Genomic DNA, 26010 nt, shown 5'->3' with positions numbered 1-26010 from the left:
ACTACAGTATTTGAAGGTCACCTTCAGAGCATGGGTCTACGGGACCGCCCGCTGCTGGAGTAGGGCAAGTGGGAGATTTTGTTACACTGGGTTTTTATGCCCTAGTTTATTGTTTTGTGCCTGTTTACTTGTACTCCCCACTTCGCTTTAGGACAAGTGGGAGATTGTTGAGGTTTGCACCCTAAAGTCTCGTGTCCAGTAGTTTGTAAACAACTTACGAACACTTAGGATGTATAATATAAATGATATTTACTTCACTACTTGACTTTGCACATTTAAATGTTTTTCATTTTACCACAAACGGATAAACATAAAATCCCTGGTTATCTGTATGTGACTCAAGCATGTATGTAGTGACATACAACTGGATCATGTCTTGAGTGATAACCAAAATAGTCTATAGTATATGGATATATGAGGGAAACCTTATCCTAGTAACGTTACGGATGCGGCTCCTTTGTGGAATGGTCACAAGTGTTGTGACTTGTCACAGATGGTCTGATCATGATCATTCGTATAGGGGACATGTGAGTGGGGGCGTCCTATACAAAGAGTTTGTATAAGACCTGACCACGAAGTGTTAACGTCTCGTTATATAACACCGTTCATAACTAAGACTTCACTTCACTAGGATGACCATAGGTAACATGACCTCAATCCTGAGTGAGTTGGGAACTCTTGCCATTGAGGGCTATCCTTTGACTTGCATGGGTGCGAGTGGCCAGAACGCCAACTCAAATCTACCATTTTGGGGATTCGTCTGATTTGGGAGCTGGGAACTCAATTACACAAGATGGAATTCACTCCTTCCCCTAGGTAGGGGTAAGTAGATAGATAGCTCCCTTAAAGGCTGATTCCAAGGCTTGAACAATGTGGCGCCACGCACCTTCTCATGGCCCGAGAGATGTTCACACATAGTAGGACTATGTTATATTGTTCATTAGAGGGATCAGTAATACTTAAGGAGAAAGCTGTAATTACAGGGCAAAATGGTAAATTGGCCTACTATAATTACGAGCATCTGTGAAGGGTTCTCGTACTGATGATTGGTTATATCCAATGGACATAGAAATATATCTATGGCAAGAAGAGTTCAATTGTCGGTCTTTAGTGGAATTCCTGACAGTTAACGGATGGTGGATATCGTGACTAAAAAGTTTAGTCAGCTATTCACATACCGTTGGAGCTTCGAGCCATAAGTCCATAAGGTCCCCTTGATAACTTGGATACAAGTTGAGAGTCAGTTTTTGGGTTAATTTGAAATATTTAAATTGACAAGAGGGAGTTCGATTATATATGATGTAATTGAATGAGTTAATTAAATATAATATAGTTAACTTTATGTATGAGATACACTAACTTGGAGGAAATTGGATATAAATATGATTTATATCTAGTAAAGGAAAAATATTATAATTAATATTTAATATTAATTTATAAGTTATAAATGTGATGAGATCACATTCATTGGACGGTTATTAAGGAAATGGGAAGGTGCCTCTTCGTTCTAAATAACAAATGAGGGCATTATAAATAGCAGACGGTGTGTTGATCTCGGGGTGCACAGGTATTGTGAAAAAGATAGTGTCATCGTTTAGAAAATCAGTGCTTATACGATAGTGACTACACGATCGCTTACATATACGATATTGCTAAGTGATCGCTTATCGATTACACCGTCGCGTGCTATTATCTAAACGACCGTTTACCTTTTTCCTAAGCGATCATTTAGCTCCCGGTATTTACTAAACGATCGCTTAGTTTTTCCTACACGATCGTTTTGGACGATCGCTCACCCTTTTCCTACACGATTGTTTAGACGATCGTTTACCTTTTCCTACACGATCGCTTACTTTTACTATACGATCGTATATTTTACCTAAACGATCAAGAATATTGTATATGCGATAGACGAACGCAACTCCCACTTGCTTGATCGTTGTATACGGTCTCTCTTCCTCCTTCCCTCTACCAAATCTGAACAAATCCCACACTTTGGATTCTCACTCCAAGAATACTGAGGGCTCTAATTGGTGTTGTCTTCTTTATTTACTTAGATGGTTGGGCTTCAGACTCGTTGTGAAGAAAAAATCTTCATCTGGTATGATTTCTTGATCCCTTTAGCATTATGAAAATATGTTTGAATGTATATGCGATAATTCTGTCACGATGAATTGGAAAGATCTGCTTCCGCTCATATGTACTCTTGAATAAGAGTTCCTTCAAGCTCATCAAACAAGAGCCAATTACAAATTTAAATGGGAAATCAAAGAAAAATTAAAAGCCAAAACTCAGAAAACCATATTAGTACAACAGTTTCATATTTTCATATAAAACACCCATCAAACCAAAATTAATCTGAATTGAATACTTATTTTATGCTCTGATACCAATTGTTGGACAGGTACCAGCACACAGCAGAAGAAATCAGGATCCATAAGCACTCTAATTCATTAATTTTGGTTTAAATGGAAACATGTTTAAATAGAGTTTAATGGGTTTCAAGAATATACCTTTAAAGAACCGTTGAATTCTCTATTTCTAGCTATTATATCCTCCAAACATTTGTGCAGACCACCATCTTCCTTACTATTCTCTTGGTGCTCTAGATTAAGTTATGGAACTTAAAATAAGCTGGAATCAAAGGGAATTTGGAGGAAGCTCACTGCAACAACCCAAATGAAGAACATCTTCTTCTACCCAAATTTTTCAGAAAAATTCAATCGGTTGAAACCTCCCAAAATCACTCCAATCTCTTCAATATATAGCAGACTATCATGCAAAGAGATTTGATGCATGTGATGCAGCTCATGCTTGGATTAAATGAAGGTTGAAGAAGTGGGTTCTTTGTGAGCAACTTGAAGATGAAATGGAAAAAATCATTTTTCCTTTTTATGTAATTACTATTTCCAAAATCTAAAATTGATTTTGAAACATATTTATTTTCTAAAATCAAAATTTATTAATTTTAAAAATTAATTTATAAAATTAATTTTCTAATAAAATTAATAAATAATTATTTAAATAATATAAATAATTCTAATTAATTTAATATCCAATATTAAATTAATTTTTACACAATTTCATCTTCATATATTTAAATCATATTTAAATATATATTCTCCAATTTCGTTTGATTTTAATTTGAAGGCTTCAAATTAATTTATCACGCTACTCTAGAGCTAATTCATTTCTAAGCTAGTAGATGGACCTCGTGGACCTACAGATCATGGGCTCCAACAATCCGAGATTAATCGACTAAACTTATTAACCAATCTAACCCCCATTCATTAACTAATGGGTCACTCCACTAAAGCCCATAGTTGAACTTCCCTCACTGTATATATATTATGTCCACTCGATATAACCATGATTAGTAAGTCAACCTTTCATAGGTTGTTCGTAATAACGGTTGGGTCGAATCTCTGTTTTACCCCCGAAATTACCTCTTGTTCCTTAAGTCTTACCGATCCCCTAATGAACAATTGTTTTGTGATCCAATCAATAAAACTGAGTCCCTCTCGGGCCAATGAGAGGGCACAACCCCTTGTTTAAGACCCAGAATCAGCACTTAAGGGAACAACCTTTCTAGTATCCCTAAAAGCGGGTAGGATTGAATTCCATCTTGCATCCTATATCCCCAACTATCTATCCGGTCTTACCCCCTGAAATGGGAGGCTTATTGAGCCGGCACTGTTGAGCCAACCTTCACTTATGCAAATCTAAGGATAATTCCAAATAAACAAGAGTTCACAGTTAGCACATGATTAAGGTCAAGTTACCTAGGTCATCACATTGAAATAGTTAGTTTGAACAGTAAACAGCGTTATAAAGTAAGAGTGACTAATTTCATGGTCTGATCTTGTACAAACCCCTTTGCACAAGGACACCCCTACTCCTCATGTCCCAACATGAATGAATTAGGATCACTTCGTTTGTAGCACTTTAAAACTTCTTATAACAACTACAGAGCGGGCCACATCCAATAGTGTTACCAGAATAAGGTACCCACCTTATTCATATACTATAGATCATTTTGACTATTTACTCGAACCTAATCTGCCTTTATGTCCCCACATAAAGTTCAAGTACTCATCCAATAGTCAAGGGAGTTTCAGGTTTATTGGATTCCTATTAAGCAAAACATCTATTCAATAACACCTTATTGAATTTTCAGAACAAGTTCTATTGTTTACATACCACGAGTTTTAGGACATAAAATCCAACAAACTGCCACTTGGACTAAAACTCCAGTGGTAACTTATATATCCGATATATAAGATTGAGAGAAATAAAATAAACTAGGGCATCCCACACCTATCTTTTATCAACCTTAATCCTAAGTGAATTGTGAATTCCTACCTATGAAGGCAGTCTTTTGATTTGTATGGGTGAGAGTGACCAGATCGCCGACTCAACAAACCTACCATAAGGAATTCGTCTGATTGGGGAGCTGGGAACACAGCTATACAAGATGGAATTCACTCCTTCCTCGAAGCAGAGGTAAGTAGATAAATTATTCCCTTAAGGGCTGATTTCGGGTCTTGAACAATGTGGCACCACACCCTTTTCTGGCCCGAGAAGGGTTTAGTCATAATGGGACGATGATCTTTTGTTTATTAGAGTGATCAGTAGTACATAAGAAGTTAGATGTAACTACACGGGTGAAACGATAATTTGGCCCAACTGTACTTACGAGCAATTTGTGAAGGGTTATCGTACTGTTGATTGGTTATATCCGATGGACATAGAAATATATCTATAGTACGAAGACTGTAGTTGTCGGTCTTTAGTGGAATGCTCGAAAATTAATGGATGGTGGATAATGTGATTAAAGAGTTTAATTAATTATTCAAGTACCGTTGGAGCTTCAAGCTACAAGTCCATAAGGTCCCCTTAGTAGCTCAAAAGAATTTAGTTGAGAATCAATTTTTGGGTTAATTTGAATTGTTCAAATTAATAAGAGGGAATTTAATTATATATGATATAATTAAATTGATTCAATTGTATATGATATAATTGTTATAATGTATTTGATACATTATAGTTTATTTGGAGAAAATAAATATTTAAATGAGATTCAAATATATTTTCTATGAATGTGATTCATAGTTGTTAAATTTAATATAAATATGATTTATATTAAATGTCCTAAAATGGAGAAAATGAACTATAGTTTATATTGTATATGATACAATATTAAAACTATAGGTTATGTGTTATATTTGATATAACATATAGTTTAATATAAATAAGATATGATAAATTAGTTGTCATATTTATTTATATTAATTTTATTATTTTGGATAATAATTACTAATTTGTCTCCAACCACCTCAGTGGGTGGTTAATTGGCAAAAAGGAACAAAAGAATTTTGTTTCTCTTCTTCCTTACAAGACTAACGTGAGAACCTACAAGATTGAAGCTTTTGCTATACGATAGAAAATTCACAGAATCGTTATGTGTCTTCTTCAATCTCCTTCCTCCTCCAAACTCAAACACTCCCTCCAAACCAAAATAGTCAGAGTCCACCACTCCTGGACTCTCACCCTGAGAATACCAAAGGCTCTCAGTGGTAGTGCCTTCTATTTCGGTTCGTGAAGTTCTTGAAAAGGGTCTTCAAGTTTGTTGCTGTGTTCGAGGTTCATGACCACAAAAGGAATTTACAAGAAGAAAAGTTCTTCAAAGGTAGTATCCCTTGAACCTTTTTTTTTTTTTTTTTTTTTTACAAAAAGCATGTTGTAGTTCGTTTAGAATGTATATCTTGTATGTTTACTATAAATTTTTTTTCAATCAAAATGGAATTTGGACGATCCACATCCGCTCAAGGATCTCTTTAAAAACGAGTTCCTTCATATGATACCTAGTAAAGACAAACTATGGGTATATGATGCCCTAATTTATTGTATTTCTCTCTTAAAAACTCAAAAACTCAAAAATATATATTACCACTGGAGTTTTAGTTCAAGTGTGAGTTTTTTGGGTTTTATGTCCTAAAACTCATGGTTTATAAACAATAAACATATTCTGTTAATCAATATGGATGTTATTGAAATTTTAAATCAATAAAGTTGTTAGTATGAATTGCTCATTTCATTTAGAAAGAACCTAAATCAAATAAACTAAGATCCATAGCTATTACATGAGTACTTGAACTTTATATGGAGACATAAGAGTGGATCAAGTTTGAGTAGATAGCCAAAATGGTCTATAAGTATACAAATAAGACTGGGTACCTTATTCTGGAAACACTATCGAATGTGTCCTCTTTGTACTTTGTACAAACGATGTGATCTTGAATCGTTCATGTGGAGACATGCAAGTGGGGGCATCCTATGCAAAAAAAATTGTATAAAATTGGACCAAGAAATTAGTCACTCTTACTTTATATATTGTTTACTGTTTAAGACTGACTATTTCAAAGTGATGACGTAGGTAACTTGACCTTAATCTTGAGCTAACTGTGATCTCCTATTTATTCAGGATTATCCTTAGATTTGTATGGTTAAGGGTTGACTCAACAGCGCCGGCTCAATAAGCCTCCCATTTTAGGGGTAAGATTGGGTAGATAGTTGGGGACATAGGATGCAAGACAGAATTCACTCCTACCTGCTTTTAGGGATAGTAAAGAGGTTATTCCCTTTAGTCCTGACTCGAGTCTTGAACAAGGGACCACACCCTCTCATTGGCTCGAGAAGGACTCGGTTTGGTGATCGGACAACAAATCAATTGTTCATTATGGGATCAATGTGACTTAAGGAATAAGATTTAGTCTCGAGGGTAAAACAACTTTTGACCTAGTCGTTATTACGAACAACCTGTGAATGGTTGACTTACTGATTATGGTTATATCGAGAGGACAAATATATATCTACAGTGAGGGGAGTGCAACCACTAGGCTTTAGTGGAGTGACCCGGTAGTTAACGAATGTTGGTTAATTCAGTTTAAAGAGTTTAGCTAATTAATCTCGGATCGTTGGAGCCCATGATCTGTAGGTCTATTAGGTCCCCCTGCTAGCTCACAAATGGATTCAACCTCAGAATAGCGTAATGAGAGAATTTGAAACATTCAAATTTTAATTAAGGAAATCAGTAATTCTATACGATATAATTACACGTTTAATTATTGAATTAAATGAAATTGGAGAATTAAATTATATTTAAATATGATTTAAATATTTAATTACATGAATAGAGGTTCATGATTGTGGAGTGAATTAATAATTTGATATTGGATATTAAATTATTTTAATTAATTAAATTGTTTAATTAATTATTTGAATTAATTTTGTTTAAAATTGATTTCTTGATTTTTATGAAAATTCAAATATTTAAAATTAATTTTTGTTTTAATTTGATTGGTAGAAAATTAAATTAAAATCGAATTTTATTAAGAATTCAATACAAAATTGATTTTAATTCATTTTAGATTTGAAATTGATTTTTAGTTGGTTTTTCCCACTTTGGGCACTAAGATTCCACTAAGCATGAATGTGTGTTGGTGTCAAGTTCATATGCAATTGGATTGCATGAATAAGATGATCAAAAACGAAAAGGCTTCAACTGAACAAGTGAGAGGCAAGGCTAACTTTTCTGAGATTTTGGAGTTGAAGAAGAGTTCAACTTCAATACCAAAAACCAATTTTTCTTCTAAAAACTCCCCTAAATTCAACTTCATTTTGGATCCATCATCCAATCTAAGGTCCAAGAGAATAGTAGAGAAGATCAAGTGGTGATCTATAAACATTTGGAGTGAAGATTAAAGTTGGATTTGAAGATTGAAGAGTTCTTCAAAGGTATATCTTCAAAATCCTATTTTTATGTTTTGAACATGCATGTTTATTTGCTAAAATTGAAGGAATTAGAGTGTTTAAGATTCTAATTGTTTCCGCTAATTAACTCTAACACTTTATTATACTGTTGATGCTTTTTTTGTCATTTCAGATTGAAAGACATTTGATGGTTTACATGGAGCGGAAACGAATGCTTAGGGATTTTGATTTTGGTTATGAAGATCAATGGTTGTTTTCTAGGGTTTGTTTTATTCTCACTGACTTATTATTATTTTCTTAAACCTCATGGGGTATGGGAGAGGTAAGAAAGGGAATAGAAGAACACAAACTTGAATCTAATTTGGCGTACATAAAGAGATGAACAAGTCCTTGAAAATATAAGTGTAGTCATAGGGGTATATATTGATTTTCCCACAAACGTTTTCAACTTTGTTTTTTGTTCCTAAAAACGTGATTTTGTTCCTGTCTTTGTTAATTTTTAGTACAATTGTGTAAGAAATGAGGTAGGAGATTTGAAAGGGAAGTAGGGGACTTAAAAAGGGAATGCAATATAGCAGAATTAGGACCAATTTTGTATTGGAAGATGTTTGATTTGAGGCTTTCATTCCTCCATAAAAAGTACTTCTTCCTAGTGCTTGCCCCCACTTCGGCTTTTATATATGATATGTTTTAACATTTGAACTTATTAAACTGGTGAAATTGTAAGCTTTTTCAATTTTTTGTGCCTTTCGATTGCATTGTTTCATCCTTCTTCTTGGGCTTTTGTTTTTTTTTTTTTTTCCTTTTACCCTTTTCTTCTTTGACTGAGCTAATTTTGAATCAGGCTGATGAGTGATTATAAGGTGGAAACAATCAATGATGGTATGCAAGAGTTCTATGTAGATTTCCATAGATGATAACTTATAGAAATACAAGTTATTGTCTCTTAAAAGTTGGAACAATTAAGATATTTATTGATAAAAATGCATTCATTCTAAAGAAAAACGCATAGAATTCTTTACACACTGTTAACTCATTCAAAAGTAGCATTTTAATTAAAATCTATTTCACTAATGCATTTCAGCGCGGGAATTGAAGAAATTTCATTAAGTGTTGCAAACTATACTAACGCAAGGGCTATGCATCCAAGGATGATCGATGCAGAAAGGATATATTGGCTCGTATTTTTTTTTATCAAATCACCACTTGCAGATATGGTCATCTAACTGGCGACGTTTGAAAACCTCATAGATGCTAGGCGGATGACCAGGCTATAGAATTTAATGCAAGTCATGTCACAAGTTACTGAAGAAACACCTATAAAAGGGAAGCTTGTTGCTAAGTAAAAGAGTTAGAGAACATTAAATAACTTAGAGAAATCAGATAGCTTGTAGAGCTCTGCCATTAGCAAGATGGAGATAGAAGGGAAGATCCATTTTCACCATTGATCAAGAGAAGGTGTGGGAGATAAAGCTCGAGAAAGAAGTCTTTGTTACGTTATTCACCAATTTGGTTGAACAAGCAGTAAGTAGATAAATTACTCCCTTAAAGGCTGATTCCGGAGCTTGAACGATGTGGCGCCACACACCTTCTCATCACCCGAGAGGTGTCCACACATAGTAGGATTATATTGTATTGTTCAATAGAGGGATCAGTGGTACTTAAGGAGTTAGATGTAACTATAGGGGCAAAACGGTAAATTGGCCTAGCTGTACTTACGAGCATCTCTGAAGGGTTATAGTACTGTTGATTGGTTATAGTTGATGGACACAGAAACATATCTGTCTTGAGAAGAGTGCAGTGTCAGTCTTTAGTGGAATGTCTGGCAGTTAACAGATGGTGGATCTCGTGGCTAAAGAGTTTAGTCAGCTATTCACGTACCGTTGGAGCTTCGAACCATAGGTCCATAAGGTCCCCTTGGTAGCTCAATGGATTCAAGTTTAAATTTGTAGTAAACATATCTATAAAGGACCTTTTGTCTAAGGTAGGTTCTGTCTAGGCTGGGTACTTAAGATGATGGAAACATTGCACCTCAAACTGGGAACCTAGCTGGAAAGGTGAATGAGATAGATTTGCTACAAGCATGCAATTGTTGATTAACATTTGTTAAAGTGTTTAACGAATATTAATCAAAATTATTTAACTTTTCAAAGTAAGTATTACTTTTGGGCAAACTTAAATGGTCACTTAGTAAAAATAATTAGCTGTATTTTTCCTAAGTTAATTAAACCCTAGATTGTTAAAATACTCAGTAGGAGGAAAAGATGTATATGATACGTCAATTTTTCCACTCACGTTTCTCCCTTACTATTTACACCGTGAGACTCATGTTTGGCCTTAAAGTGCCCTGGGAACGTTCCCCTTCGGATGGTGTTTGCATGGGTCAATATCAAGTGAATGGAGAGAGTATTTATAGTAAATGGGAGAGGGATGTGTATCAACATGTCCCATGGTCTCTTTCATTGATTTACACCATGAGATCTCCTTGCACGGCCTCGATGCACCCTAGGAGTGTCCCCCTACGGATGGTTTGTGCATTAGGTCAATATCAAGGCGAATTCCATAAATGGATAGGATCACTTTAGTTTTTGCCCCAATCAGTTTCTTCCATCGATTGGCTCATTGGGGTGGAACTCTAGGGTCTAAAATAGAGGGTCACACTTATAGAAAATTATTAAGAAAGTTAATGATTTCTTAACCAAATAAATGGTGATCGATTGTTATAGGAATAAAAGTTATTTTGGTGTAATGATTGGTTGATAGTGTCTCAATTCAGTGAAGGGACAACTGACCACCCTTCGATGTGTCCTAAATCACTGAAGTGTCATTGCAAAATTAGATATTAAATGGGGTTCATTTAGATTTTGCTAAAATTTATTGGATTTTTTAAGAGTTATGCTAAAATTTAATGTAGATCAATGTGTTTATTTTTCAACAAATATGTTAAATAGCGTTTTTTCGTTAGTTTCCTTTTCTAGTTTGATCGATTTCAATTACACAACGTGGAAAGAATCCATTAAAACATTTTTCATGGTAAACGACCTCGAAATTATCATGACTGAGGATTGTCCTCAAGTCCCAACCCTTGATACACCACAAAAAGTTTGTGATGCAAATGAGGTGTGGACGAAGGCTAATTTTGACGCCCAAGTTCACATTTGGCAAGCATACCTGATGCATTGGCCAAAATGTTTGAGAACATGGTCATTGCACATGAGATCATGCAATCAATGTGAGAATTGTTTGAGTGAAAGTTTTCATGATTCAAGCAAAACGGGATTGATGACAATGAAACCAATACTGTCAATTCTCAAGATAATCTCCAGTCCATACTGAATGTCAAGGGACTAACAGAGAAAACAATTGTTGCCAACTATGATGAAGTTCATCGATCGAGGATTGTCCTCTAAGATAAAACTTGGAGTTTATGACTTGGATTCTGGAGTTGATCCCACTACTCCCCAGAAAATAAAGAACTTCAAAGAAAATAAATCTGATTTATTTGTCTTGGAGACTTGCTTAGTAGAGAATGATTATTCTGCCTAAATAGTTGATTTAAGAGCTACTAACCACGTGTGTTCTTCTCATCAAGGATTTAATTCCTGGAAACATTTGGAAGTTGGAGAGATGACTCTTAAAGTCGATACTGGTAAGGTCGTTTCAGCTGTTTCTGTAGGCAAGCTTAAGTTATTTTTGGACAAGAAACGATATATGTAATTAGATGACGTATATGTAATTTCTCATATCAAGAGAAACCTAATTTTTGTTTCTTGTCTAATTGAACAAAAAAATTCCATATCCTTCTTTGAGAATAAAGTGTTTATTTTTAAGAATGGAATGGAGTTAGGTTTTGGTTCAATAAAAAATAACTTATATGTACTAAGGTCGTTAGTCATAAAAGCCGTACTCAATATTGAAATGTTCAAAACAACAATAACTATAAAAGGATCGAGAATTTCTCCTAAAAAAAATGCCCATCTTTCGCATCTAAGGTTAGATCACATCAATCTCAATAGGATTGAGAAGTTGGTGAAAAGTGGACTTCTAAATGGTTTAGAAGAAAACTCTTTACCAGTATGTGAGTCATGCCTTGAAGGCAAAATGACCAAACGACCTTTTACTGGAAAAGGTTATAGAGCCAAAGAAACCTTGAAGCTTATACATTCAGACCTCTGTGGTCCGATGAATATAAGAGCACGAGGTGGATATGAATATTTCATCTCTTTCATAGATGAATATTCTAGATTTGGGTATCTATACCTAATGCAACATAAGTCTGAAGCTCTTGAAAACTTCAAGGAGTACAAGACTGAAGTTGAAAATTTGTTAGGTAAAAAGATAAAAATGTTACGATCTGGTCGTGATGGAGAGTATATGGACTTAATATTCCAAAACTATATGATAGAACATGGTATTACGTCTTAACTCTCAGCCCCTGGTACACCTCAACCAGAATGTTATATCATAAAGGAGAAACAGAACCTTGTTGGACATGGTTCAGTCTATGATGAGTTATGCTCATCTTCCTGACTCGTTTTAGGAATATACAGTAGAGACTGCAGTTTATATTTTAAACAACGTCCCCTCAAAGAGTGTTTCTGAAACACCTTTTGAGTTATGGAGAGGTCGTAAAGGTAGTTTACACCACTTCAGAATTTGGGGATGTCTAGCCCATGTGCTATAGGCTAACCCCAAAAAGTTAGAACATCGTTCAAAAGTGTGCCTATTTGTAGGCTACCCCAAGAAAACGAAAGGTGGATACTTTTATGATCCAAGTGAGAATAAAGTGTTTGTATCGACAAATGCTACCTTATTGGAAGAAGACCACATGAGGGATCATAAGCCATGAAGCAAAATTGTTTTAAGTGAAATTTCTAATAAATCTACTGAGACTTCATCAAGAGTTGTTGAAGGGACCAATACATCAAAAAAAGTTGCTGATGTCAGTTCATCTAGTCATCCATCTCAAGAGTTGAGATTGTCTTGACGTAGTGGGAGAGTTATGAACTCACCTGTACGCTACATGGGTTTAACAGAAGCCCAAAATATCATAATTGATGATGGAGTTGAGGATCCATTGTCTTATAAACAAGCAATGAAAGATGTTGACAAGGATGAATGGATTAAAGCCATGAATCAAGAGATAGAGTCCATGTACTTCAATTCTGTCTGGAAGCTAGTAGATCAACCTGATGCGATAAAACCTATAGGTTATAAATGGATCTACAAGAGGAAAAGAGGTGTAGATGGAAAGGTATAGACCTTTAAAGCTAGACTTGTGGCGAAGGATTATACCCAGGTTGAGGGAGTGGACTATGAAGAAACTTTCTCACCTGTTGCCATGTTAAAGTCTATCAGGATTCTCTTGTCCATAGCCACATATTATGACTATGAGATATAAAAAATGGGCATCAAGACTGCCTTTTTTAATGGTAATCTTGAAGAGACCATTTACATGAATCAGCTAAAAGGATTCATAAAACAAGATCAAGAGCAAAAGGTTTGCGATCTTAATCGATCCATTTATGGACTGAAACAATCATCTCGATCTTGGAATATAAGATTTGATGTTGCGATCAAATCTTATGGCTTTGATAAGAATGTTGGTGAGCCTTATGTTTACAAGCAAATCACCAATAGCTCAGTAGCATTCCTCATGCTGTATGTGGATGATATCCTATTCATTGGGAATGATGTAGGTTTTTTTTACTGATGTAAAGAAATGGCTGGCCGTCCAATTCCAAATGAAAGGTTTGGTAGAGGCGCAGTTTGTTCTAAGGATCCAGATTATCAGAGATCGTAAGAATAAAAGGTTGGCCCTGTCTCAGGCATTGTATATTGTCAAGATGCTTGTCAAATATTCAATGCACAATTCTAAGAAGGGTTTATTACCTTTCAAGTATGGAATTGTACTATTTAAAGAACAATGTCCTAAGACTTCTCAAGAGGTTGAGGAAATGAGAGAATCCCCTATGCATCGGTTGTTGGTAGCTTTATGTATGCAATGTTATGTACTAGACCTGACATTTGCTATGCAATAGGTATTTTCAGTCGATATCAATCCAATCCAGGATTAGATCATTGGATGGCAGTCAAAACAATTTTCAAGTATCTTCAGATAACGATGGACTATATGCTCATGTATGGAGATAAAGATTTGACTCTGACTTTTAGACTGGTCGTGATTCTCAGAAATCTACATCAGGGTCAATATTTACTCTTAATGGAGGAGCTATAGTATGGTGAAGCATCAAGCAAGGATGCGTTGCAGATTCCATTATGGAAGTCGAATACGTAGCTGCTTGTGAAGTTGCTAAATAGGTTGTTTGGCTTAAGAAGTTCCTTACTGATTTGGAAGTTATTCTGAATACATCTTTGCCCATCACACTTTATTGTGATAATAATAGTGTTGTGGCAAATTCTAACGAACCTAGGAGTCATAGAAGAGGCAAGCACATAGAGCAGAAATATATTTGATTCGGGAGATTGTGCATCGAGATGACGTGAATGTCATAAAGATTGCTTTGGAGAACAACGTTGTTGATCCGTTTACAAAGACTCCCATGGCTAAAGTGATCGAGGGTCATCTAGAAAGTTTGGGTCTACAGGATATGCGGCATATTATCTAGGGAAAGTGGGAGATGTTACTGGGTATAGTGTATGCCCTAGTTTATTGTGATTTTGTACTTTATTTATATTGTACATTAGGCTCCCTAAGCTTTAGGACAAGTGGGAGATTGTTGGGATTAGTGTCCTAAATCTCCTTGTAATCTCGTAGTTTATAAACATTGTATAAACATATTGTTGTTAATAAAATAAGTGTTATTTTATAATCATATACTCAATCCAATAAACTAAGATCCTAAGTTATTTTCTATAATTTAAACAAGTATGTAGAGACATATAAGTGGATCTTGTTTAAATAATAACGTAAACGGTCTGTAGTAGATGGATAAGGCTGGGTACCTTATCCTGGTGACACTACAGATACTACCTGCTTTGTAGGTGTTACAAGTGTTGTAAATGTTGAGGTTGATGCCCTAAACTCTCGTTGGGTCCTGTAGTTTGAAAACACTGTATTGAACAAATGCTTGTGATGTAATAATATATGATATTTTTTTCACTATTGTCTATGAAACATGGGATGTTTTAATTGCTTTACCATAAACCAATACACTAAGATCCCTGGTTGTCGTTGTAACTTAAGCATGTATGTGGAGACTAATAGAAAAATAGGCAAGCGCAGCAGAATTGAGGACCAATTTTACTCTAATTGCACAAAAATAACATACAACCCTAAATTAATTAATTAAGGATTTTTTGAAATATTACCTTTGAAGCTCCCAAAACACTTCTATCTCCGCCCGAACACGATCGAACAACCACTAGAACTGACCTACTATCCTCTGGACTCAGAACCAAGTTGTGGGACCCAATGGATGAAGAAACCGAGAGAGAGAAAGAGAGGGAAATAGGAGATGGATTTTTTTTTGTTGGGTTTGGGTTTTGATATTTCTCAAAAAATGGTGATTTTTTTCAGCCCAATTTAGAAACTAATTTTGGCAAAATTGTCAAAACTCCTCTATCCAAATTGAAAGCACAAATTTGTAGAAAAAAACCATGCAAAATTGCATGAAACAAATTCATAAAAACCCAACACCTCAAAATCCACTATCTAAGTGAGCTTGATGTCTCCACTATAAGCCAACACCTAGCTCTATCTTGTTAGTGGAATTATCCAACAAAAAGTTTGGATTTTTCCACTAACTTTAGTCAAAGAGCAAAATGGTCATTTTGTCAAAGTCAAATTTTGACCGAAAAAATCAACATTTTGAATTTTTATGATTTTTTTTGTGTTGACTAATTTTGACCTCCCGAGCACGAATCCGTATTCATTTTCTCGAAATTCAAATCACATTTGAATATAAGGCCGGTCAAAGTTTGACTTTTCAAAGTCAAAAGTCAATTCTTTGACTTTTTACATCTTTGACCATTTCCATTATTTCCGAGCTTCTGAATATGAACGTATTCATATTCTTGATATTTAAATCACATTTAATCATTAAATTTGTATCTCTAAACTGAAAATTGACCACTATATCACATATACTTGTCGGTTTCTCTCTCTTCACCTAATTCGAACAATTCAAATCATTCTATCATACTGTTCTAAGTTTATTCCATATGAGCTAGTAAGGGAACCTAATGGACCTATAGATCATGGGCTCCAACGATCTGAGATTAGCTGATTAAACTCTTTTAAACGGAGCTAATCAACATTCGTTAACTAACGGGTCATTCCACTATAGTCCCGTAGTTGCACTCCCCTCACTATAGATATATTTGTGTCCATATGATATAACCATGATTAGTAAGCTAATCCTTCACAGGTTGTTCATAATCTCGGCTAGGTCATAAAAACCGTTTTACCCCTAAGACTACATCTTATTCCTTAAGTTCCACTGATCCTTTAATGAACAATTGGTTTAAGGTCCAACCTATAAACCGAACCCTCTCGGGCCAAGGAGAGGGTGGGGCCCCTTGTTCAAGACCTGGATTCAGTACTAAAGGGAACAACCTATCTACTATCCCTATAATGGGTAAGAGTGAATTCCTTCTTGCACCCTATGTTCTCAACTATCCACCTGATCTTACCCCTAAAATGGGAGGCTTATTGGGCCAGCGATAATGAACTGCCCTCACCTATGCAAATCTAAGGATAATTCCGAATGAATAGGAGTTCATAGTTAGCTCAGGATTAAGATTAAGTTACCTAGATCATCAATTAACGAAATAATCAATTTTATATATAAAACAGCGTCTAAAACGTAAAAAGTGACTATTTCATAGTTCAGTCTTATGTAAACTCTTTACATAGGATGCCTCCACTTTCATGTCTCCATATGAACAGTTTAGGATCACATCGTTTCTATTAACTACAAAATGGGCCGCATCCCTAGTGTCCCCAGAATAAGGCGCCCAACCTTATTCATATACTATAAACCATTTTGGTTATATATTTGAACTTGATCCATATTATGTCACTACATAAAGTTCAAACTTAAACTTAATAGCCTCGGATCCTTAGTTTATTGAATTCATGAATATAGAATTTAATTTTACTAAATATTTACAATAACAGCTTTATTGAACAAGAATATGATATTACAAACTACGAGTTTTTGGACATAAAATCCAACAAACTCCCACTTGGACTAAAACTCCTAGTAGGATCAAACGATGCTGAATTTAACTGTGAGAATTAATATTACATATGAGTACAATAAACATATGAATACAATAAACTAGGGCATTCACAACCAACATAATCTCCCACTTGTCCTATTTTAGAAATATCGTAGACCTAAACTCTATAGGTGACCTATAGGTGGATCATGCCTTAAGTGATAACCAAAATGGTCTGTAGTATATGGATATAGAAGGGAAACCTTATCCTAGTAATGCTACGAATGCAGCCCGCTTTGTAGAATAGTTACAAATGTTGTGACTTGCTACAGATGGTCTGATCCTGAACATTAATGTGGAGACATACGAGCGGGAGCGTCCTATACAAAGGAGTATAAGACTGGACTACGAAGTGTTATAGTCTTGTTATATAACGTCGTTCATGACAGAGACTTCACTTCACTAGGATGACCATAAGTAACATGACCTCAATCTTGAGTGAGTTGGAAACTCCTACCTTTGAGGGCGGTCTTTTGATTTGCATGGGTGCGAGTAGCCAGATTGTCGACTCAAACCTACCACTTTGGGGATTCGTCTGATTTGGGAGCTGGGAACTTAGCTACACAAGATGGAATTCACTCATTCTCCAAAGTAGGGGTAAGTAGATAGATTTCTCCCTTAAGGGTTGATTCCAGGGCTTGAACGATATGACGACATACACCTTCTCATGGCTTGAGAAGTGTCCACACATAGTAGGAGCTTGAGAGGTGTCCACACATAGTAGGACTATGTTGTATTGTTAATTAGAGGGATTAGTGGTACTTAAGAAGTTAGATGTAATTACAGCCATATTTTACTATAGATCGTGCATCTTTTGCTAAACGATCAAGCACCCGTCTATGCGATAGACACATCTTCTCTCCCACTTGCTTGGTCATAATAAACTATCGTTGTTACCTCTTCACCTCTACTAAATCCAACAGAGTTCATACCTTCTGGATTCTCACTTCGAGAATACCGAGGTCACCGAGTGGTTGTGTCCTCCTTGCTGCCTGTTCGTGTTGGAGGCCATTCGGTGGTAGACGACAGCGAGATTTGGTGGATGATAGACTTGGCTTGCACAGCGACAGTGAGAATTGCTGGACTGATGAGAGAAAGAGTTCAAAGGAAGAAAAGTTCTTCAAGAGGTATGTCTCTCGTCCCTTTGTTGTTTAAGTTGAAAAGCATGTCGTAATTTGTCTACAGTGTATGTCAACTTTGTTCCTTCCAAGAGTGTTGCGAGAACACCTTTGGAGTTGCGGATGCCCAGCACATGTGCTTAAGGCTAATCCAAAGAAATTAGAACCATGGTCGAGGTTGTGCCTCTTTGTAGGCTACCCCAAAGGTACACGAGGGGGTTACTTTTATGATCCTACGGATAACAGAGTGTTTGTGTCTACAAACGCTACCTTACTGAAGGAGGATCGTATTAGGGAGCACAGTCCACGTAGTAAGATCATGTTACGTGAGCTTTCCAATGAAACTACTGAAACTTCAATAAGAGTTGTTGAATGGCCTGCTTCATTAGCAAGAGTTGTTGATGATAGTTCATCTGGTAGGTCAGTTCCACCTCAAGAATTGGGAGGGTTTCACGAATGGGAGGGTTGTGGGAGGGTTGCATACCCACCTGTTCGCAATCTGGGTTTCACGAAAATCTTGGCTATGGTAACCAATGGCGACGTTGAGGATCCGTTATCTTATCAGAAGGCAATGGAGGATGTTGATCAGGATGAATGGGTCAAAGCCATGGATCTCGAGATGGAGTCGATGTACTTCAACTCAGTGTGGGACCTTATAGATCAGCCTGATGGGTAAAACCTATAGGTTGCAAATGAATCTATAAGAGGAAATGGGGTGCTGATGGAAAGGTGCAAACCTTCAAGGCTAGACTTGTGGCAAAGAGTTATACCTAGGTGGAGGGGGTCGACTATAAGGAAACTTTCCTTCCTATTTCTATGTTGAAGTCTATCCGCATCCTCTTGTCCATTGCTGCTTATTATAATTATGAGATTTGGCAAATGGACGTCAAGATTTCCTTTCTGAATGGTAATCTTAAGGAGACCATTTATATGGTGCAGTCCGAGGGATTCATAGCCCAAGGTCAAGAGCAAAAGGTTTGCAAACTGAATCAATCCATTTATAGGCTGAAATAGGCGTCTTGATCTTAGAACATTCGGTTTGATACTGCAATCAAATCGTACGACTTTGACCAAAACGTTGATGAGCCTTGTGTCTACAAGAAAATCATCAACAGTTCAGTAGTTTTCCTAGTGTATGTAGACGATATCCTACTCATTGAGAATGATGTAGGACTACTGACTGCAGTTAAGAACTGGCTAGCAACCCAATTCCAAATGAAAGATTTGGGAGAGGTTCAGTTTGTTCTTGGTATTCAGATCTTTCGGGATCAGAAGAAAAAAGTACTAGCGCTATCTCAGGCATCGTACATTGACAAGATGTTGCTCAAGTACTTGATGCAAAACTCCAAAAGGAGCTTAGTGCCTTCAGGCATGGAGTTACATTGTCTAAAGAAATGTTTCCTAAGACGCATCAAGAGGTTGAGGAGATGAAACGGGTCCCATATGCATCTGTCATTGGCAGTTTGATGTGTAGACCAGACATCTACTATGTTGTGTGATTAGTCAGTAGATATCAGTCTAACCTAGGACAGGGTCACTAGACCGCAATCAAGAACGTCCTCAAGTATCTTCAGAGAACGAGGGACTACATGCTCGCGTATACTAAGGATTTGGTCCTTACTGGATACATGGATTCTGACTTTCAGACTGATAAAGATTCTCGAAAATCCACTTCAGGGTCAATTTTCACTCTTAACGGAGGAACAGTAGTGTGACAAAGCACTAAGCAAGGGTGCATCGCCGACTCTACGATGGAGGCCGAGTACGTAGTGGCTTGTGAAGCTGCTAAGGAGGACATTTGGCTCAGGAAGTTCCTGGCAGATCTAAAAGTTGTTCCAAACATGTCTAGGCCCATCACTCTCAATTGTGACAATAGTGGTGTTGTGGCGAACTCCAGGGAGCCCATGAGTCAAAAGCGCGGCAAACATATAGAGCGGAAGTATCATCTCATCTGCTAGAGGACGTGATAGTCACGAATATCGATTTGAAGCACAATGTTGCTAACCCGTTTACGAAGGCTCTCACGGCTACAATTTTTTAGGGTCACCTTTAGAGCATGAGTCCAAGGACAGCCTGCAGCTGGACTAGGGCAAGTGGGAGATTTTTATACTAGGCCTTAGTGCCCTAGTTTATTGTTTTGTACTTGTTATATTGTACACCCCACTCGCTTTAGGACAAGTGGGAGATTGTTGGGGTGGATGTCCTAAACTCTTGTTGGGTCTTGTAGTTTGTAAACAATGTATTGAACAAACGCTTGTGATGTAATAATATATGATATTTTCTTCACTATTGTCTATGAGACATGGGATGTTTTAATTGCTTTACCAAAAACCAATAAACTAAGATCCCTGGTTCTTATTGTAACTTAAGCATGTATGTGGAGACATACAGGTGGATCATGCCTTAAGTGATAACCAAAATGGTCTGTAGTATATGGATATAGAAGGGAAACCTTATCCTGGTGACGCTACGGATGCAGCTCGCTTTGTAGAATAGTTACAAGTGTTGTGACTTGTTATAGATGGTTTGATCCTGATCATTCATGTGGAGACATGCGAGCGGGGGCATCCTATATAAAAGAGTTTTTATAAGACCAGACCACGAAGTGTTGTAGTCTCATTATATAACGTCGTTCACGATAGAGACTTCACTTCACTAGGGTGACCATAAGTAATATGGCCTCAATCCTGAGTGAGTTGGGAACTCCTGCCTTTAAGGGCGATTCTTTGATTTTCATGGGTGCGAGTCGCCAGATTGCCAACTCAAACCTACCACTTTGGGGATTCATCTGATTTGAGAGCTGGGAACTTAGCTACACAAGATGGAATTCACTTCTTCCCCAAAGTAGGGGTAAGTAGATAGATTGCTCCCTTAAGGACTGATTCCAGGGCTTGAACGATGTGGCACCACACACCTTCTCATAGCCAGAGAGGTGTCCACACATAGTAGGACTATGTTGTATTGTTCATTAGAGGGATCAATGGTACTTAAGAAGTTAGATGTAACTACAGGGGCAAAACGATTAATTGGCTCAGCTATACTTATGAGCATTTGTGAATGGTTATCATACTATTGATTGGTTATATCTGATGGATACAAAAATATATCTATGATAAGAAGAGTGTAGCTGTCGATCTTCAGTGGAATGCTTGACAGTTAACAGATGGTGGATCTCGTGGCTAAAGAGTTTAGTCAGCTATTCATGTATCGTTGGAGCATCAAGCCACAGATCCATAAGATCCCCTTGATAGCTCAATGGATTCAATTTGATTATATATGATATGATTAAACTGGTCAATTATATATGATATAGTTGACATGATGTATGAGATATATTAATTGGAGGAAAATTATATATATATGATTTATATCTAGTGGAGGAGAAAAGAACTATAGTTTATATGTTGCATATGATGTGATATTAAAACTATAGGTTATAAATATAATATGATTATATTTATTTTTAATTAAACAATCATGAGATAATTTTTTGTGGTTTTTCTCCATAACCGAACGAGATAGTGGGAGGTTACATTCAGTTTTCATAACTGAAGGATAAAATGAAAATAGTTTTCATTTTGCAAAAAGATTGGACAATCGCTACATAAATTAGTACACTACGAATTGTCTAGTAAACGAGAGCATACACGATAGCTCAGGTTGTCCTAAACGATCGTGTACATGCGCATATTTCCTAAACGATCGTATAGTCTTTTCTAAGCGATCGTGCACCCAAGCGATTTACCTAAACGATCGTCTAAACAATCACCATATTTTACTATACGATCATGCATCTTTTGGTAAACGATCAAGCACTCATCTATGCAATAGACACATCTTCTCTCCCACTTGCTTGGTCGTAGTAAATGATCGTTGTTACCTCCTCTCCTCTACCAAATCCAACAGAGCCCACGCCTCCTAGATTCTCACTCCGAGAATATCGAGGTCACTAAGTGGTTGTGTCCTCCTTACTGCCTGTTCGTGTTGAAGGTCGTTCATTGGTAGACGACAACAAGATTTGGTAGCAATAGACTTGGCTTGCACAGTGACAACAAGAGTTGCTGGATTGACGAGAGCGAGAGTTCAAGGGAAGAAAATTTCTTCAAGAGGTATGTCTCTCGTCCCTTTGTTGTTTAAGTTTGAAAAGCATGCCATAATTTGTTGTTAAATGCATAACTTGTCTATTTGTTTGTGAATGTGATATTTTTATCACAATGAATTTGGAACAATCTTGCTTCCTCTCAGAGGTCCTCTTTGATAAGAGTTCCTTCAGTAAAGTGCTACAAATGATTTGATCCTGATTATTTATGTGGAGACATGTGAGCGGGGGCATCCTATACAAAGAGTTTGTATAAGACGAACCATGAACTGATTAGTCTCATTATATAACACCGTTAATAATTGAGACTTACATTTCACCAGGATGACCATAGGCGACATGACCTGAATCCTGAGTGAGTTGTAAACTCCTGCTCATGAAGACGATCCTTTGATTTGTATGTGTGGGAGTGGTCAGATTGCCAACTCAATAAGCCTACCATTTTGGGGATTGATCTGACTAGGGGAGTTGGATACACAACACACAAGACATAATTCACTTCTTCCCCGATGCAGGGGCAAATAGATAAATTGTTCCCTTAAGGGCTGATTTCGGGGCTTGAACATAGTGGTCATACCCTCTTCTGGCCCGGGAGGGACTAGGTCATAGTTGGACTATGACTTATTGTTCATTAGAGAAATCAGTGGTAATTAAGAAGTTAGATGTAACTACAGGAGCAAAACGATAATTTTGACCCAGTTGTACTTACGAGCAATTTGTGAAGGGTCTTCGCACTGTTGATTGGTTATATCCAATGGACATAGAAATTTATCTATAGTGCGAAGAATGCAGCAGTCGATATTTAGTGGAATGATCGACAGTTAACGGATGTTGGGTAATTTAATTAAAGAGTTTAATTAATTATCCAAGTACCATTGGAGCTTCAATCTATAGGTCCATAAAGTCCCCTCTATAGCTCAACAGGGATTTAATTGAGAATTATTTTTGGATTAATTTGAAGTGTTCCTATTAATTGAGGGAATTAATTATATATGTTATAATTAATTAAATTAATTATACATGTGATATAATTAATATAATGTATTTGATACATTATAATATAAGGTAATATGAGAGGAATTTGAATATGATTTAAATACTAATTATATGAATGATTCATGTAATTAAATTTAATATAAATATGATTTATATTAAATACCATGAATAAGTTGAGAAGAATTATATATCTGAATATGATTCAAATATTAATTATATGATTTAGATTCATATAGTTGAATTTAATATAAATGTGATTTATATTAAATGTCATGTATTATTGAGAGAAATTAAAACTATAGGTTATATTGTATTTGATACAATATAAAACTATAGGTTATGTGTTATATGGGATATAACATATAGTTTATATATATAATAAGGTTGTTATCATATATATAATTATTATTATTATGAATTTAATTTTATTAAATTAATATTAATATTAATTAACTAAAAGGAGGGAGTTACATCTCCCTCCCCCTATCTTTTCTCTCATAACGATCATGCAGTAAAAGGGTGATCTTCTTCTTCCACATTTGGTGGATCTAACTCTGCAGACTCTTTGGATTCACTCTACACAAAAAAGCACAGAGAAGAAAAAAAATTTCTCCTCCCTCTCCTCCTCTCCATCTTCTTCCCTCTTCCAAAACCCTAAGGCAGGGTCCACGCCTCCTGTCATTCTCAATCCTTAAGGAGAATACGGGAGGTTGTGTTTGGTTGGTGTCCCTTTTGGAGAAGAAGATCCGTTCGTGACTCTGTTCGAGGGAGTTCTTGAAGAAAGAGTTCTTCAAAGGTGAGTTTTTTCTTTCTCCCTTTCTTATAAAAATGCATGCTGTAAGTTTTATTTAGAATGCATAATCTTTCTTTCTTTTAATTCTGTAATTCTGATTTTCTGTGAAAAACAAAAATTGGGACGATCCCCGTATTCTGCTGCGTAAACTTCAATGGTTTTCCCTTCATATATATTATATGATAAGGTAGTTACCATATAAATTTATATTGAACTGATTTATGAAAATACATTAATTTATTTTATTTTATTTTAAAATCATTTTAGGGGGGAGTTGTAACTCCCTTCCCCTCTTTTCTCTAAAAAAACGTAGTAGGGGGAAAGTAAGAAGGGAGGTTGTTGTTCTTCTTCCTAGGGTATGTTTTTCACATGAGATAGAGATACTGAAGAGTTCGGTGAGAAAATTGGGAACATATCTCTTCCTCTCAATACTTTCAAAACCTTTTCTTCCAAAATAGCCAGAGCCCACAAAACTTTTGGATTCTCATCCAAAGAATATAGAGGAAACTTTTGTGGTAGTGTCCTTACTGACAAAGGGTTTTGGATTGCTCATGACAAGTTTCGGAGAAGGAATTTCATGAGTTCTTCAAGGGTAAGGTTTCTTAAACTCTAGTTCTTTTTTGTTCTCTGTTTTTTAAAGCATGCTACAAGTATCTTTTAAATGTATAGTCTATATATTTTTGCTGTAAAATTTATGTTCTGTAAATTTTGGGTATTTGGTCTAATCCTATGCTTCTGCTCAAGGACCTTCAATGGTTCTTTCATTATGAGTCTTGAACAGTATGTAGAGACATACAGGGATCAATGTTCAAGATACAACCTAAAGGATCTATAATTTAGGGATAAGGTTGGGTATCTTATCCTGGTGACACTATGGATGCGACCTACTTTGTATTTGATACAAACACAATGATCAATCGCATTCATGTAGGAGACATGCGAGTGGGGGTATCCTCTACAATGAGTTTGCATAAGACTGAACCACGAAATAGTAACCACTAGATGTAACACAGTTGACTAGTTAGGTTTCTATTTCAATAGGATGACCTAGGCAACTTAGTCTTAATCTTGAGTATATTATGAACTCCTGTTCACAAGGGATTGTCCTTTGATTTGTATGGGTGAAAGTGGCCAATTTTTCGACTCAATATGCCTATCAATTTGGGGACAAGACCAAGTGGAGAGCTAGGAACATAATTATATAAGATGGATTTTTCTCTTTTTCGATTTCAGGGTAAGTAGATGAGTGTTCCCTTAAATGGTGTCTCTAAGACTTGAACAAAGGGTTCTACCCTCTTACTTTCCCGAGAGGGGTTTCTGTTTAATGGTTGGACCATAAACAAGTTGTTCATTAGAGGAACATTGGTACTTAATGATATAGAAGTAACCTAGGAGTAAAACAATAATTTGACTCATGTGGTGTTATGAATACTCGTGAATGACTAACTTGATGTTATTGATCTATATTCACAAACACATAAATATATTTGCAGTGAGAAGAGTGCAACTATGGGTATTTAATGGAGTGTACCCATAGTTAACGAGCATTGATTGATCGGGTTAATGATTTTAGCTAGTTAATCTCATAATATTGGAGCTTTTGATTTGTATATCCATTAGGTCCCCTTCCTAGCTCATAAAGGGGATTAAGGTTATTATGTCTTGAATAGAATTTGAAATGTTCAAATTCACTTAGGGAAATAGTATAATGTATGTGATACATTATAATTAAAGTTTACTTTTCATTTAAACTTTCTTATATAAATTTTGATATGATTCAAATTTAACTTATGAGACAATTAAATATTTGAAGGAGTTCAAATATTAATATAATATGAATTGGATTTATATTAAAACTATATGTCAAAAATTATTATGTATTGGATACATATTAAATCTATAGATTATGAGAAAAATACGATTGAATATGATTCAAATGTAGGTTAAATTAAATATATGATATTCAGTTAGGTAATTAATTAATT

The sequence above is a fragment of the Benincasa hispida genome, chromosome 12, assembly GCF_027475165.1.
Source record: "Benincasa hispida cultivar pf3 chromosome 12, pf3_genome.v1.1, whole genome shotgun sequence".
NCBI classification, from domain to species: domain Eukaryota; kingdom Viridiplantae; phylum Streptophyta; class Magnoliopsida; order Cucurbitales; family Cucurbitaceae; genus Benincasa; species Benincasa hispida.
The sequence above is the reverse complement of the archived record's forward strand: the minus strand, read 5'-3'. Positions refer to the sequence as shown.